We start from the raw sequence: 15,722 nt of genomic DNA, 5'->3' as shown, positions 1-15,722 counted from the left end.
GATCTCGCGGTCCGGGAGTTCGAGCCCCGCGTCAGGCTCTGGGCTGATGGCTCAGAGCCTGGAGCCTGTTTCTGATTCTGTGTCTCCCTCTCTCTCTGCCCCTCCCCCGTTCATGCTCTGTCTCTCTCTGTCCCAAAAAAATAAATTAAAACGTTGAAAAAAAAATTTTAAAAAAAATAAAAAAATAAAAATAAAAATACATTCCTCATCAGTATATTGCTTAAGATTCCTATTACTTAAAATTAAAAGCCTTTAAAAGACATGAATGTATTCTGCCATCAGTTGTTAAGCTCTCACCGAAATTATTGTACTGGATTCACCTTATTTATTTTTATTTATTTATTTTTGAGAGAGAGGCAGGGGGAAGGGTCAGCGAGAGAATCCTAAGCAGCTCCGCACTGTCAGCGTGAGCCCGGAGCGGGGCTCGAGCTCACAAACCATGAGATCACGACCTGAGCCAAAACCCAGAGTTGGACGCTTAACCGACTGAACCACCCAGGTGCCCCATCAATATTATTATTTCTAATGAGGATTTAGAAGAAAGAAATTGCATTTTATTACTTAATGTTTTATTTTATTATTTTTTTCCTAGTCTATTTTCTATAATAAGCATGAATTAATTATCTAATAAGAAATTAGCAACGAAATTTGTTAAGAAAAAAAGTTTGTCCCTGGTCAGCAAATTTCTTGGTGTCTTATTGGTTGAGTGTCCCTTGTAGGAACTTCAGGGAAACCTACTCCAGTGTCACAGAAGTACTTGGGTCCAAGGACAGATGGAAAAACTATGCCCCTACTCTTAAGACAGTGTCTCTCCTGACATTAAAATAGAGCATGTCAGGAAGTGGTCACGTGTTGAGAGACGTAGGCAAAACTGGAAAGTTTTAATTAATTTGAACAAATATAGATGTGTATACATTTCTGAAAACAGTTTATAATTTCTCATTGGCTTTTTGAGATACAACCAAACTCACCCAAAATGTAGGTGACACTTAGCATTTGCTTCCACTCTCAAAAACTTGTAGACCTCCTCTTTTATCCAAACTCTGCTTTTTCTAGTGCGACCTCATTACCATAGGGTTTCATGCAAACAAAAGCATTGCAGAACCTCATCTTATCTCACACCCGAACTGATCTGAATCTGTATTAACGCACAGCAAGGAACAAATGAGAGTATCTATATGAAGTCTTGCCTCAGAACTGAAATATTAGAAATGACAGTTTTACATTCAGTATCATTTTTCTCAAGGGTTTATCTCATGGCATCATTTTTGTTTCTCAAACATTTTCAAATATTTGATCCTTGAAACCTTCACCCAACTCACTGCAAAGTTTAAAAATGCTGCCTATTTCAGAATGTTTGCACACAGTTCTCAAACATGAGAGGCACAGGCAGACCAGCCCCCAGCTGTTTCCAGGGAAGCCTGGGGAGAGGCTGCTGGTACACATCGTGATATTTTTCCAACCGAAAACTGTTACTGCCCTGCCCTGAGACACATGTGTCCCAGAGGAGCCGAAATCCAAATTGAAGTGAAAAGTTTATTGGCTACATGCCAAATTCAAAACTACCCTGACCTGTCTTCCCTTGTCCTCTGACAGTGTGTACATGTACTGACTCATCTGGGAAAAAAAAAAAAAAAAAAAAAAGCTGGTTTGTAAATGGGGGAAAAACTATCCAAGAAGTATTCGCACCATGAAATGATCGTCTCGTTTTGGCCATACTGACAAACAACCGGTCAATTCAGTGAGAAGAAAAAACGTTTTCTTTTTAATATTTGATGAGTGTGCTTAACACAATTGCCTGGTTTGTTTATACTGGTTAGTTGTTGAATGATCTACATAGCTGAATCTGAAATCTGGGTTTTAACAAGCTAAGGAAGAATTCCCATTGAGTAATGTTTTCAGTTAACGACTGTACTGCTGTAATCAATGCTTAAGCATATGGTTAAGTGCAGCTAATATTGGGTCATAAATGCTGCACGTGGCCAGTGACCACCAAAGAGCCCTGGGCTTCTGGCTTTCCGTCCCTGACCCATACAATGACAGCATTTGAGCGTTTTGTATGTCGGATTTCCTGAACCAACAATAACAAAAATACAACTTAAAAACCAGTGATCCAGACTGGCCTCTTACTCCTTTCACCCCTGCACAGGATTGCACAAAGACGTGGAAACCAGAGCAGATCAAATTTGGAGCCTACCAACCTTGGCTGCTTGCCTTCAAGGAATGTTTATGCCTTTGAAAGACTTGCTATCATTCAGCTTTGTTGTGGCCTTCTTTCTGCCCTGTTAGTGTCCATCAGTTGTTCTAGTGAACGATTTAAGGTCCATTCTTGGATTTCCTTGACTGTTCCAACTAGTTGATGTAACAGAGAAAATAAGGAATAGGGATTATGTAATCTTCCATTTTCAACGTGACTCGTCTATAAAATCATTCAGTCTTCCTAAACTATGTGAATGGAATTTGTTTGCATAAATCTAATGCCACCAAAGGCTTCTAAACCGTGAACTAATTACGCCATCTAATTTTGGAGCTTTTCCAATGTCAATCTCTAAATTAGTCATCTTCTGCTTTTGTTTTATGTGTCATCTTTTGCTTTTTCACATTTCATTAGGTATCAAAACCAAGAGAGACAAAGTACAAGCTGTTTATATTTTATCAAGTCTCAAGAAAATGGAAAACGTTTTATCCCAGTTAGATCTACAGGAGAGCGAGATGGGTCCTAGACCGATGTTTTGGCACAAAACAGAAGTACAAATAATTATGGGCAGTGGTATCTTAAAACGCTTTTTAAAAATTAATCCTAAGAAGGACAGTTGTTTTGCTGTATTTGATTTTCAATTTTTTAAATTGAAATGGACTTTCTTGTGCAGGCATGTCTATGTGTGTTATATGTATGCTCAGACATGTATGTGTATACAGTATGTACCTGTATGCGTGTACAATGTAAGGAACATTGACTGTTACATCAGAAGACACGGGTTCAAGCCTGTCCCATCATCACTCGCTGACTGAAAGCAGGCAAGTCGTCCCCTACCATTTATGAACGTCAGCTTTCTCATCTAAAATTGGGGTTCACCGTGGTTTTCCAATCTGTTTCAAGGACTTGACATAGAAATCAAAGTAGATAGTACACACGAAGCTTTATTGATTAGATGTATAAGGTCCTAATAACATGTACTGGTGAGTGACATAATTACACCAATAACCCAACATAAGATTTGGAGCAACTTACTTAACTTTGGGCCATATTTCTTTGTAGACAAATGTGACTCATAAAAGGTTCGTGGCGAATACAAAGGGCACTGACTGTCATGGAGGACAGACCTACTCGTTAGGACCCTTGTTTTTGTTTGTTTGTTTTTAAGGGACACAAACTCGACTTGAAGTAGTTCAAGCAAATAAAAGAAAAGTGTGTATTGAAAGCCTCAAGTAACCATGGAAAAGAAGCCACAGAGCCTCAAAAACCACTGGAACCAGAAATTTGAATGCTAGCAAGACTTTCCCTCTTCTCACTGCATACTGTTTCTGGTTTTCTCAAACTTCCTACACGTGGCTAGGACACAAGGCCACCAGCAGCCCCTGCCCCCACACCACCCCCTGCATGTCACAATTTTGCCATAAGAAGAAAAAAAAAAAAAACCTACCCTAAAATTGCCCACCTCCTCATCCCAAGCCTGATCCCAGTTGAAGAGTCCCCAGAAAAGACGCTAGTCAGCTCAGGTCAGGTCAGGGGCCCCGGATGGGAACATGGCACTGGTGGCTCCCGTTTGAACCAGGTGGTCGGAGTCAGAGTGAAGCGGTTGTCCCCAAGAAATGGGGTGGTGTTTCTAGAAACGAGGCAAGGTCCTAAGCAGTCAGAGCAGCAAATGCTCACAAAAGCGCAGGAGGCTGGCCCGAGCGCTGGCCTTTCTTGCCATTCTCTGGTGAAGGTGACCTTAGCCTAATGGGTGAAGCTTTCTGTCAAGTGACAGACAAAACCTACTCCTGCCTTCTGTATTGGACGTGAGGAACAAATTACAGAATAGATTCAAATGTGCCTTTAGCGGTTTCAAGTGCTAAACCAGTAGCAGGTAGATTCACTGATGCCCTTGATCAGTGCCTGTGATCCAAACCCCTCCTTGTGTATGTTCTCACGAAAGTACAGAACCAAGGATTAGAACCATTCTCTGACTCTGTTTTGTTAGGAAACAGCACTCTTTTGGAGTGTTTTTCATGGTTAAAATTTGATTCATCTCCTGTTAAATCATGCATGCGATTTACTTGGGGCTATTCCTGAAATTTTTTCAATTAGAAAAATGTAAATTACAAAATACATTATTCATCATGTGCACACAGTTGACTGCGTTTTAGAGTATCACCTGAAGAAACAACAGTAGAGGAACAACACAAACAGAAATTCGTTGATATCATGCTCGTGGAATAGACCCTATTCCACTTGGGTCTATTTGTAGGACTTGCCCACTCCTGAACAATTTTCTCTGGTGATTCTTGTCCGCCAAGGGACCTCTTCTGTTTGTCAATGGTTGGGTCCATCGTGTGCACCATTTGTGGCCCTACGGTGGGGACTCACGGCCCGTACTTGCGTTGCTCCGGTGTGTCAGCTAGATCCAGCCTCTCTGTGTGGCTCATGTGGCTACTGTCCAGTAGGAATGTATCTCCACTTCGTTTTTACTGCGCTCCCATGCTATATGTCCATCGTATCCTTCAGGACCAAGTTGAATGTACTGCTCTAGGATAGATCTTCCACTGTTGTCCCTCTCTCTTTAGAAGAGCTTCTTTGTTTGGGTGAACATGTGATCCGAGCGTATCCGTTGGCGCTTCTCAAAGACGTAGCTTTGTGCGTCTTCTCAAGTCGCTACGGGTGTATGTTTGTCTCCCCAAAGGTAAAACCGGAGTGAGTGCCAAGTTACTTTGCAGGATGACTGCAGTGACCTTCGGTGCCGCCAGGAGAAAGCAATCTGGTATGTTGTTGCAAAAGTAGGACACACAGCAGCAACCTCAGCCAACTTCATCAGTCTGCCCCATTCCCGTGTGGACCTCTCACCTGACCGGGACTGGGGGTGGGAACTGGAATAGGTCGGCCCTGGCCGCTGTGCCCCTGGGCCGGGGCCGTGGGGGCTGTGAGAGGACAGAGCATCTCCTGCCCAAGGCTGCAGTGGGAGAGCTGGAGGGTAAATGCTGAAAATAATATTCTGGGCTGAGGGCCAAGGTCATGGCCAACGAGTGTGTCCAAACCATGTCATAAATTAAAGTAACTATTGGAAAACTGGGAGCTGAGTTACGGAGCCAAAACGAGCGGTGCCGGGCCACAGAACGAGCCAAGAATGAAGAGAGGGACGAAGTGCAGCAGACCACACTGTCAAAGGTCAGCTAGGCGCTGTGCTGGCAGGCTGGCCAGGCCCGGGAGGGAGCCAGGCCCCCGGAGACGCGGCAGGCAGAAGCGTGCTGGCTCATCTACGGGATCCTTCCATCTGTTCCCAGGGATCCTCCAAGTTAACTCTAACTTAAAAGCTCTTCACAGATGGGCAAGAAATTCGATTCTTCTGTTATTCTAATCCCCAAACAAGCCATGATACACACAGAGGCAATTTCAGGTTGAGTCATGTTACCTTTCTCCAAATTGCAGGCAATCCCCACTTCTCTGGAGCCCTACAGCACAGACAGAGCACCCCGCGTGGAGTGCAGAGGAAAACCCACGCAGCTGAAGATGCTAAGGCAGAGAGGAAAGCCACACCGTGCGGACAAATGAGTCTGTGATTGCTTGCTCGCTCCATGGGTGTGGAGGGGACAGGACAGTATGCGATTCTGTGACACTTTCCATACTTATCTAAGCATCCATACACTTCCTGTCCTCCCTCCTCTTCCTGTTGGGACATTTTTGTTCATGCCCAATGCTGTAAGATTCCAAAGGAAATACAAGCGCTTTATGATGATCTAAATCAGCATCCAATTGCAAGGCCAGGCTTTCTTTGGCAAATTCAATCATATTCTAGAGACCAAAAAAGAAGACTTTTCAAACCCTGAGCGTAATCTGATCACTTCTACAATGCCATTGATCTATAACAGCTTACTTGTCTCATCCAATGGCAAAACTATATTGGTGCCTATCACTCACACATGAATTGTTTTAATTCTTTTTTCTTTTTTCTTTGAGAGGGAGAGAGAGCAGGGGAGAGGGACAGAGGTGGAGAGGGAGAGAGGATCTCAAGCAGGCTCCACAATCAGCACAGAACCCAACATGGGGCTCCATCCCACAATACTAAGATCATGACCTGAGCCAAAATCAAGATTCAGACGCTCAACTTACTGAGCCACCTGGGTGCCACTTAATTGTTTAATTCTTTAAAAAAAATTTTTTTTTAACAGGCATGCCTGATTGACTCCATTGAAACAGCGTGCAATTCTTGATCTCGGGGTAGTGAGTTCAAGCCCCAAGTCAGGTATGGAGATTACTAAAAAAAATAATAATAAACTTAATGAAATAAATACAAGAATTTAACTTATATAAAAAATAATAATAAATGAAAAACATTTATAACAAAAAATCAAACATATATGGCCATCCACAATTCACACAGGGTAGTCATCCAACCATTTGGTGATTGAATTATTCTTCCTATGTTAAATTGGCTTTGAAATGCTGATGAATCTCCCTTATGCACAAGTTCTGGGGAAAAGGTCCCTGTCTCTGCTCAGCTCTTCTCCCCATACCCTACTGGGGGGGGGGGGGGGGAGTTAGGAAAAGAGGGAAAGAGCGCACCTCCCTCACTGCCTGAGCTATGTAATTGGATGGAGACCCACCTTGGCAGCCAGAGTTGGAAGCATCCAGGTGGCCCAGGAATAATCCAGAGTCCACTGTAATTTTCATTCCCTGGGTTTTCTCGTGGGAGTATAAACATTTTGGGATTCTGGAGGACAAGAAAATAAGAAAAAGTCCTTTCTACAAAAAAAAAAAAAAATCTTTATTCACAAACTCACACCGATTAAACTGATCACTTTCATAAAACCCCTCATTTCCTGGTGGACAAGTTCATACCTGGCTGAGGATTATATTCCCTGCTTTGTATCCAAGGATTTATATGTGCAATTTCTCTTAAACACGAATTCTTTCTATCTAGAATTTGAACTTGTCACTTAAAATGGCCGAAAGCCCAAGATTCTTTTCCAGTGACCAGAACAAAGGAGTGACTCCCACATATGTCCTTGTAGACGATTCTTGGCACTCAGAACCTCAACATCAAGGGGGTGGGGAGGAGCGCCTTCCCCCCCAGCCTTATAGTTTTGGAGAGAGAATCGAGAGGTGATGCAGGGACAATAAATGCACACCGCAGCACCCAAAACGAGGGAAAGTAAAACTCCCCCTCTGCCACCAATCACCTGGGCTGCTGTGGGGGTTGGGGCAACTGTCACCAAGCACATCTCCAGCACTCTCTGGGCTTCAAACGCTGTGTTAGTTTTTTTGGCTTTGTTTTGTTTTGTCTAATTCCTTAAGTGTTTATTTATTTTTGAGAGACAGAGCACGAGCAGGAAAGGGTCAGAGAAAGAGGGAGACACAGAATCCGAAGCAGGCTCCAGGCTCTGAGCTGTCAGCACAGAGCCTGACGTGGGGCTCGAACCTACAAACTGTGAGATCATGACCTGAGCTGAAGTCAGACGTTCAACCAACTGAGCCACCCAGGCGCCCCAAAACGCTGTGTTAGTTTGAGTGAACAGCCACCTCATTGTCCCAAGATGAGGAGACTTCCTGCCTGAGGGATGGTCAAGTGTTGATTGTAACTTTCTTTGGGGAGGCGGAGACAGGGGTCCAAGGACATTTGCTGAAATGCTGAGCACGCTGCATTGGATGATTAGAGACTCACGTTCTAGTCTGTCTGCCTCTGCAGAGCTGTGACCTTGGGCACATCACTGCCCAGCGTTTCACTTTCCTTACCTTTACAGTACCCGAATTCAATTATGTTTTTTCTGATCTCCAAGCTCCAACATTCTGTAATTACAGCAACCAAGACCAACAAGAACGTTGTTAAGATTATTATGTGAGCAGTGGATTCTCAAATGTGAACTAAAGAGTGGATTCCAGAGGCACCTTGAGCATGTCTTTAGTATTATTTTGTCAGGTTACCACTAGGAATGTCCCAAAATAGATCCTGAGTAACAAACCAATAAACCCCATACTCTATAATGTGACCAAACCAGATTAGAACAAACTAGAACAGATTTTTATCTTAACAAGGAAAGCGCTAATTTATTGAGCACCTACCATACCAGACATTGTATTAAACCCTCTACATCCATTTCCTTATTTAATCTTCAAAGCAAGCCTTCGAAGTTATTAGTATACCCATTTTACAGATGAGGAAACTAAGTCTCAGAATAAGCAAATTTACTTCTGTCACTCTGCTCAGATCAAGGTCATGTTACTCCGACTCCTCACTAATATTTTTTTTTAAATATTTTTTTTCAACGTTTATTTATTTTTGGGACAGAGAGAGACAGAGCATGAACGGGGGAGGGGCAGAGAGAGAGGGAGACACAGAATCGGAAACAGGCTCCAGGCTCTGAGCCATCAGCCCAGAGCCCGACGCGGGGCTCGAACTCACGGACCGCGAGATCGTGACCTGGCTGAAGCCGGACGCTTAACCGACTGCGCCACCCAGGCGCCCCCCTTACTAATATTTTTAAACACTACCACTCTATTACCCACTCACTAGTAAATAACAAAAACCTGCAGTAAAAATAATAGCAATAATAGCTTCCTCAAGTGTAGAAACTTTGGTTTGATTATAGATCTTTTCTTGTGCTTAGAATAAGACCTGCACAAAGGTGGTTGTCACTGAAAATTTGTTAAATGAAAAGTAACCGCCCTTTGTTGGCCAGTGTCCTGTCTTCTTCTTGGTGTTTACTGTCTCTAACACAACACTGTCCAGTAGAATTTTCTGCGGTGAATTGAAATGTTTGTTCATCTCTATTGTCCAACTGGTAACCACATGTGGCTATTGAGCACTTGAAATGTGGCTAGTGTGGCTGAAGAACTAAATACTGAATTTTATTTCATGTTAATGAATTTCTTTAAATTTTTAAAAATGCTTTCATTTATTTATTTTGAGAGAGAGAGTGCAAGCAGGGGAGGGGCAGAGAGAGAGAGAGAGGGAGAGAGAGAATCTCATGCAGGATCCGCACTGTCAGCACAAGGTCCAACGTGGGGCTCGAACTCACGGACTGTGAGATCGTGACCTGAGTCAAAGTCAAGAGTCAGATGCTGAACCAGCTGAGATACCCAGGAGCCCCTCAATGAATTGAATTTTAAATAGCTACATGTGACTGGTGGCCTCCATATTGGACACTACGAGTCTAGAGTAAAATATGGGTAAAGTACTTGCCATACAGTAAGAATCTGGCTTTAGCAATGGAGATTCTTTGAGATAGATGTCTCGCCCAAGAACTCATGAACTGGAAGGGGTAGAATTATGAGTCAATCCTGAGCCTTTCTGATATAACCCAACTCATACTTCCTTCACTAGCTTCCTGTCCAATGTTATGGGAAAAAGAATCAGGAATCTTGAGCCAAAGAAGCCCCCAGATCATGAAATGACCATCCCACGATTTGGAATGTCTTCCCATGCAGAACTTGATAGTCCTTTGGAAACGAGAGTCCACTGTTTTTTTGGCGAAAGTTCCTCACATAAGAAACTTGTCCCAGCCAAATGAAATGTGCAATCTGATACTGGTGCTTGGGCCCTCCCATTACAGGAAGCCCGCGCTGTTAGCTCACGTCCAGTCTATCTGAGCTGTAAAAATAAAACAGGAGCCATAGGAGTGCAGGCCAGTGACACTATCGCTGTACCAAAGGACAAGTGAGTAATTGGTGGGGGGCATTCCTGCAGTTGCTGTACAACAGTATTTCTCAGCCTTTTTCATGGACTTTCCCCCTAAGATGTCTTTTCAGACGTTTCTTCCAAAATGCCCTCACCGGAGAAGTTCTAGCATCACAGAAATACTGCTCACCTGTTTACGTACTATATGTTTATCTGTGCTTCATACATAAAAATAATGTGATTTTTGCCCCCCACCCCCACCCCCGAACCAATTTTCATCACCTTGTCGGAGGAAGGATGATATCACCTTGGCTGAGAAAGTTCTAGACTGGATGAATTCTTCTTGACTATGAAAAGAGACCAAGGGGAAAAAGCGTGGGCTCTAGTCAGTCAGGCTTTAGGTTGAGTCCTGCCTCTGCCTCTCAGGCAAATGACCTAATCTTCTTATACCTCTTTTTTACTCATCTGTAAAATGGAGATAAAAATATCGTCTCCCTCCTTGAGTTGTTGTGAGCATTCCATGAGCTAATGCATATTCATTAGGAATTTGGAGCACCCAGTAGGTGCTTTCTAAATGTGAGCTAGTTTCACTGTTTTTATGAACACAGGAACATTCTGGCAGTGTGGCCAGTTTCCGAATCTCTTGTTTTCTGTTAGTTGCCATTTTGGATTCTTTAACCTTACGAAGGGGCTTTATGACATCTGGGAGCAGCCACTTATTTCGGGATGAAGTTTCTTACAAAATCACTGCTCAGAAAGGTACAGGGCGTCTTCCTCATCCAGCTCGAGTCAGATCTCCCAAACACTCACGAAGGCCCTCCAGAGCGATGAGGCTGAGATCACAGACAGCGTTTGCCTGATCTAAAATATGCACGGTAACACGGTCTTAATTAGATGTACATGTCTCTGAAGATATAAATAAATGCTTCCCTTTTTGATATGTCTGATTTAATAGCCTAATAACAGGGGACTGCTGCCGAAATATAATTCAGGGGGTGAGGGAGAAATTAATAAACTCAAATATTTAAAGCTCAACAGCAATTAGCAACCCATTTAAAACAAATTTCCGAATTTTAATTTTATTTATCCTTATCCAACCAGGACTAAGCCTGGGGTTCATTATTATTCATTTGCAGACCTAACAGGGTGCTCTGCCCTTTGCTGGGGAGGCACTCTCGGAGTCCTTTACACGGGGGCAGCGGGCCATGACCCCAGCGACGGCAGGCGGTGGAAATTCACCAGTCCCACCCACACGGTGTTTCCCATTACCCCATTTACTAGTTTTCCTTCTCTCACTTCTTTGGAAATTGGACACTCATTTTTCTGCTGCATGTTTAGCTACCCACATACACCCGTGCACAAAAACAGAACACCGTTTTCTGAAGGGTCCCCATCAGGGAACATCCACCTCCGTGACCTCTGGTCAACTAAGGCAAGACCTGAGTTCTGACCTCCTTCGTGCATATATGGAGCGGGTACGAAAGCGAGTCTTTAGCATGTGTACTTAGGAATCATCCCGAAGTGAGGTCCCCACCCCCTGGGATGCGGGAGGGTGTGGTGGGTTCAGCACTTTGGCATTTTCCCCATTAGCACCCGTGTCTGGTGGGACAAAGATGGAGAAGAACCGGACACGTTCCGGAGGGACGAACCGGAGGGCACGTCACCACCATGCAGTGGAGACTCTTCCTTAAAGATGCTCAGCTCAGCGTGGGGGTGTTGGAAGCACACAGGGCTGGAGGGAGTCATGTTTTTAACAGCAATGTATTGTATACGTGTCCCCTGGGGACAACTGGAAAGAAGGGCTGGGGAAGGCCACACTGAGAGAGAAAATGGAGGGCGCATACTCAAGCTCAGCCTTGGGCAGGTGCACAAGTTCAAGGCAAGAGGGCCTTGGTGTGGCCTTTCTTGCAAGGGCTGCTCCTCCTGCCTGAGCCAGGGCCCTCACCACTTAGCAATGACCAACAAACCCTAGGCCTCTTCTCTGAGAACCCCTCCACGCTGCCCCAGTGGGGCCCATTAGCCACGCTTGGACGGCTTGGTTCTACCCATTTGGCCTTAGCCAGGGGTGTCTCCCAATTACTTCTCTCTCCCAAGAATTTACAATTGGAACTAGGGTGCCCACTCTCTGCAGCAACCTTGACCGAGGTGAGGCAAATCGGGAAGCTGGAACTGATGTTAGGCAGGTGGGTGGCCTTCCTGAGCTATTTCAGAGGCAGGGAGAGCCGGGTTACAGAGCGAGAAATGAAAAGAACAGAAGAAACCTTTGATAAGCTGTCAAGTGACTGCCTGGATTCTGAAGGCTTATCACTATCTGCTCTTGGTCCTCCATAGGACCTGACTGTGCTTCTGGCCCTTGGGGTCCATTCATCTAGAGAATAAATTCCTCTTGCATTTTGCTGAAACTCAGGTAGGTCATGATCTTTGTGCCAGTAAAACACTGAAATAGTCTTAGTGACCAAGGAGACCCGTGGTCATCATTAGCAACTCCAGAGTGTAGGCAAAGGCAGGGGACCCGGACACGGTTGACCCACAACACACAGGAGACTTCTCTGCCCACAGGCTGTAGGGAAGGTAGGGGACAGGGCCATCGTGAGTTGGATGAGACAGGGGAACAGCCAACCTGCCAGAAAGCCCCTCCTGGGATCAGAGGGCAGTCAGCAAGCAGGAGTCCTGAGATCACAGGCTTTCCATCCAAGGTGGTGGACTCCAGGGCTGCCGTCACAAACGGCCACAACCTAGTGGCTTAAAACAATAGAAATCTAGCTTCTCACGGTTCTGGAGGGCAAAAGTCCAAATTCATGGTGTGAGCAGGGCTGTGCCCCCTCAGCCTCTAACCGAGATTCTCTTCTCTGCCTCGTCCAGCTCTGGGGGCTGCAGGTGCTCCTTGGCTTGTGGCTGTACCACTCCGACTCCTGCCCCTGTCCTCACATGGCCTTCTTCTCTTCCCTCCATCCTTCCTGTGAGTATGTCTTGGAAGGATACCTGTCACTGGATTTAAGAACCACCCCGGTAAGCCAGGACGATCCCATCTCAAGATCCTTCATTTAATTACATCTGCAAAGACGCTTTTTCCAAATAAGGTCACATTCACAGCTTCCTGAGGTTGGGATGTGGGCATATCTCTTGAGGGACTGCTAGTCAACAAGCTGCCGATGAGAAATCAGCCATGCTGACTCTGGCCAGTTTGGGCGGGGGCGGGGAGGGGGGGGCGCATGGCGATCTCAGGGAGCAAGGCCCAGGCAGTTCCAGGCAGGAGACTGGTGATTTGCCCGTTGACAGGGCCCAAAGGTAAATTAGTAGCTTATAATAAGCAGATGGAGTGGGGAATCCAAGAAGGGTATGTTCAATTTTTCCCATTAGTTCAGCTTCTGTTTATTCAAACAACCTTAAGTGATAAAGAAGATATTTGACAGTCACTGGGGTGGCTCAGAGAATTAACACAAGAGCCAACGATCCACTTCTGGAACCGACACAGAATCCGGAGCAGATGTTGTCGTTGAATGCTGCCGTTTTCCAGAACTCCATCGTGGACATATGCTGCTCTGATAATGCCTGAGCTCTCTCCCAGAGGAGAATTGGGCTCCAATCAAGTGTGAGAGTTATCAGCCATGGTACAGGCATGACAGCTGTGAGCTGGAGAAGTCACCCCAGCGGGGGTCTGTGACAGGCGGGCTGGGGAGGCTTCGGTGCTGGACGGGGGGTGGGGGGGGGACCAGAGAGCAGGAGCAATGCAGCCAGCTGGGAGTGCCTGGTCCAGAGACCACATCTCCAACCACTTTGTCTAAGGACTCTTGAGACTCAAGAATTAAAGAGAAATCCAAAGAGACATAAGTGTCTTGTATCTATCGATAGTGACTTATTAGAAATGAAAGCCGAGGGGCACCTGGGTGTCTCAGTCAGTTAAGCATCTGACTCTTGATTTCGGCTCATCATCCTATGGTTCGTGAGATCGAGCCCCACATCAGGCTCTGGGCTGACAGCAAGGAGCCTGTTTGCGATTCTCTCTCTCCCTCTCTCTCTCTCTCTCAAAAATAAGTAAAGTTTTAAAAACTCTTTAAAAAAAAAAAAAGAAATTAAAGCTGAGACTTCGTAAGACACGAGAACACAAGCTCACCTGCCATCAGCTGTCAGAGCGATGATGTCACCACACCCGGGGCGGCCACGGGAAGGCTTCACTGCACACTCCTACGAGAAGAGGGGTGAAGGTCAAGAGCGTCTTAGTGTTGTTACGAAATCAGTCCTGACTTTACCCATCCTCTGAAAGGGCCCCAGGGTCCCGCTCGTCCCAGACCATGTGGGGAATGGCCAGCATCGTGGTTCGGGACGTGGACTCCAGGGCAGGGCTGCCTGAGTTTGGAACTTGGCCTAGCGTGCTTCTTACCCACCCAGCACCTCCGTGTCCTCATCTGAAAATGGGACAACGGTGGTGCCCCCTTACAGGGCTGTGGGGGCATCAGCACAGTGCCGAGCGTGGGCATGTAGACGCCGCCCTTTGGCTCGGGTGAGGCACCGCACCAGCACTGAGGCCTGGGATTGCCAGATGTGGAGGCACCAAACTCCGCTGGGACGGGCTGGCCAGGGGTCCGAGGACTGGCTCGGGACCCAGACTCAACCCTGGACCTCCTGGCTCTGTGGGGGGTTTAACACTTCGAACCCCCACCCCCCGCCAGAGAGCAAGCCCGGCTCCAGTCCAGGAGCCCGGGCGAGCCGGGGGGGGGGTGCCACGTGGGCTTCGTTCTCAGGAGCGGGTGGGGTGACAGCCCACAGGGATGAGATGCCGTCTGATAGCTCAGCAAAGACGATTCTCAAAAACATATCCTTCTTATGGTATCCGCGACTTGTATTGCCGAGATGTGGATTTCTCTGCATCCATCAATAAAAATGTGGAATTGGGCCAATTTATGAATATTTCATATACAACCAACTCTAGTGTTGAATGCTCAAAAATGATAAAAACCTGTCAATATGCCTCTGACCTCTTGGAGGTTTCCAGGGCATCAGTTCAGTCTTGAGCCCGGGCCTGACCACCTCTACTTCTGTCTCCCTCCAGATCCAGCATCCCCGACGGACGTGGGCCTCCGGCTTCCTGCCCGTGAGAGGGATCATCCCGGATTGTCCAGCAGGGGTTACCCTGAGGTTGGGGATGCAGGACCAACCAACGGATGGATCCACGGAGGGGGGCGGGGGAGGTGACGCTCGAGGAGCTCGTCCACATACAAACATCCTACAGCCGCACCCTCGGGTCACATGGACTGCCTTTGAAAATCGCCCGTGTTATGACTACGTCATTCCTTTTGTTTTTTTAAATGTTTATTTATTTATTATTTTTGAGAGAGAGAGAGAGAGAGCACACGCAAGGGAGGGGCAGAGAGCGAGGGAGACACGGAATCCGAAGCAGGCTCCAGGGTCCGAGCCGTCAGCGCAGAGCCCGACGCGGGAGATCGTGACCTGAGCCGAAGTCAAACGCTTAACCGACTGAGCCACGCCGGCGCCCCATGACGATGTCCTTCTTGAATAACTCCAGTAAAATGAGGGTGGAAAGGGAAGAATGTATTTTATAAGCCCTTGTGAGGCAAGGGGGCATTCTAGGTCTGTCTTCCCCAACCACACTGGGATTTGCTGCCTGAGCTCCAAGAAACCCCTGCAGGGCTTGAATTCTCTGCTCTCACTCTGGCCTCCTCCTCTTGGGAACCCGCCACCCACCCCCACCCGTGGCTCTCTGGTTCGCTCCCTTCACTCGGGCAGTGTTGGATTTGGAGCCATCCTTTTTCCTCATCGATCACTTATTGAGCGGCAGCCACACTGTCCACCCAGAGACATCCACAGAGAAGCGCTTAGCTTCCCGTCTCCACCTGCCCAGACGTCTACCTGGTCACTGGAGTTACATTCCCTGGTTTGTGCTGCAAGGCG

The 15,722-nt window shown here is 46.4% G+C and overlaps 1 long non-coding RNA gene across 1 annotated transcript; it reads left to right on the top strand.

Annotated features, from left to right (window-relative positions):
• The first annotated feature begins 482 nt into the window (after window positions 1-482).
• On the top strand, window positions 483-15,100 carry LOC109500029. The gene is made up of 4 exons (XR_002157672.3): window positions 483-5,749; window positions 6,367-6,440; window positions 9,748-9,851; window positions 12,675-15,100. It is a non-coding gene; the product is annotated as an uncharacterized LOC109500029 (long non-coding RNA).
• The last annotated feature ends 622 nt before the right edge of the window (window positions 15,101-15,722 follow it).

Source organism: Felis catus, chromosome B2 (assembly GCF_018350175.1).
Source record: "Felis catus isolate Fca126 chromosome B2, F.catus_Fca126_mat1.0, whole genome shotgun sequence".
NCBI lineage: Eukaryota > Metazoa > Chordata > Mammalia > Carnivora > Felidae > Felis > Felis catus.
Note: the sequence above shows the minus strand (reverse complement) of the source record. Positions and strands in the feature narration are given on the sequence as shown.